Raw genomic sequence first — 2,056 nt, 5'->3', positions numbered from 1 at the left:
AAGGCCTGGAGAGGAGAAGGCCCGGAGAGGAGAAGGCCCAGGAGCAGAGAAAAAGCGTAGGAGAGAAGGCCCGGAGGAGAGCAGGCCCTGGCCAGTCTTGGTGTTAGACCAGGAGGAAGGCATCAAGGGCCTTGACTGCTGGTGTTGGTGCTGCAGTCCAGGACCCCTCTCCGTAGAGCCTCCCGGGACATCAGCAGAGTAGGGGACTCCCGGTCTGAAGCTCTGTGTGCAGGACCCAAAGCAAGAGATTTTGGTTGCCTCGCACCCAGGCCACAGGCCCCAAGGCTTGCTGCTAAGACCCCGGGCCCACCTGAGCTGCGAGGCCAGAGGTGCCTGTAGGCCTGGGCCTGTGGGGTCAGGACTCTGGTCCCTGCCATGTGGGAAATGAGGTGGGTACCTCCCACCAGCTCTGTTACTCTACAGGATTCAGACAACGAACTTCTCCACGGGGACCACAGCCCCCTCTTCCATGATGGTGTTGTGTGTTTGTGCATTCCCGAGTGGAAGGAAGGGGTGAGATATTTGCCAGGGACAGCCCTTCAGGAAGGAGCCCCTTCCTTGTCTCTGTCGCACTGCGCTGTCCCCAGGGTGGTTGCTCCCTCCCCTCGCCTTTGCCCTTCCTCCTGGTACCCTTTCCTGGGGTCTGAATTGAGGAGTGGGTAGAGGGCCCAAGGTCCCTAAGCAACATCTCAGGGCCCCATTCTTTCTCTCTGTAAGGCCCTCTTGTCTGTGGGAAGCGCAGGGAGGGAAATGTATGTCCCAGCTTTGAGGATAAAACTCTCCTTCACGGGCTGGATGGCTTATTTAATGACGGCCGCGTATTGTGAGCACCGTCCTCGCACTGGTGGCCCTGGCTGCGCTCCACAGTGCTGATGGGGATTCAGAGCAATGGCGAGGAAGGTGGGTGGAAGTGGCCTCTGCACGCACAGCATGACGTTGAGGGACAGAGCTGCACTTGGGGCCTTAACACCCTTCTACCCCCACTTCGTTGGTTTGTTTGTTGCTGTACTGGGGATTGTACCCAGGGCCTTCACACGAGCTACATCCCAGCCCTTTTGTCAAATTTTTGAGGTAGAGTTTCACTAAATCACTAAGTTGCCCAGGCTGGGCTCAAACTTTTGATCCTCCTGCCTCAGCCTTCCAGGGTGCTGGAATCACAGGTGTGCACCACTACACCTGGCTTCTTTCCCTGACTTTTGTTTGGCTGTATAAAAGAAGCTGCTCAGTTTTTGATGGGATAAGAAATCGACAGGAAGTTGAAAATACCAGAAGTGGAAAATGCCTTGAATACCCTAACCTATGGCACATGGCGACTCCTTCCCTTGTGAGGGTGGGACTGATAGGGACCTGTGGTTTGACAGAAATATCAGTGTGTGTATCGCTAGCTAGGGAATAGATCCAAATTCCAAATTCAAAGTTTCCTTTACTGAGTGTGCATTGCTTTCACATTCTACATCATCATAAAGTTGAAGAGTTGTAAGTCGAGCTGTTGTAAGTTGGAGACCATCTTAAGGGAAACCAGTATGTTTAACAGCAGGAAGTCTGAATATTCTGATAAGATTGGTCTCGGTCTCAATGAACTCAGGGCTGGAAGGTAACCCACGTGCAGAAGGGCCTGGCGGCGGAGCCAGCGGGGCGGGAGAGCAGGTGGGATCTAGCCCGCCCTGCACAGCTAGCCCCGCAACCCGCAGCTCTCAGCCTGAACCACCCGCCGGAACACCTACACCAGGGAACCCGGCAGCCCCGCCCCGCAGGGCACTCTCCTCCAGGCAACCCTGGTAAACATTCACTGCCCCCAGCTTCTGGTGCACAGGCGGCCCCCAGATATTCAGGGCACCACCGTGAATGAACAGCCTCCACCACAAAGAGAAGGACAGGAGTTCAGCTGTACAGGTGTTCACCCAGCACCGTGCGCGGTGCTGCAGGGAGCGTGGAGATGTTGGGGTGGCCCAGCCGCTACGCTCCGCGTTCAGGGAACTGGCTCATCCTCGTTCCTCAGGCTCTGGCAGCCAAGGTGCAGGCATACTTAGTGGGGTTCGAGCTGATGCGGCCCACT

The sequence above is a fragment of the Chinchilla lanigera genome, unplaced genomic scaffold, assembly GCF_000276665.1.
Source record: "Chinchilla lanigera isolate Chin_1 unplaced genomic scaffold, ChiLan1.0 scaffold00122, whole genome shotgun sequence".
Taxonomy (NCBI): Eukaryota; Metazoa; Chordata; class Mammalia; order Rodentia; family Chinchillidae; genus Chinchilla; species Chinchilla lanigera.
This window is presented reverse-complemented; position numbering follows the sequence as displayed.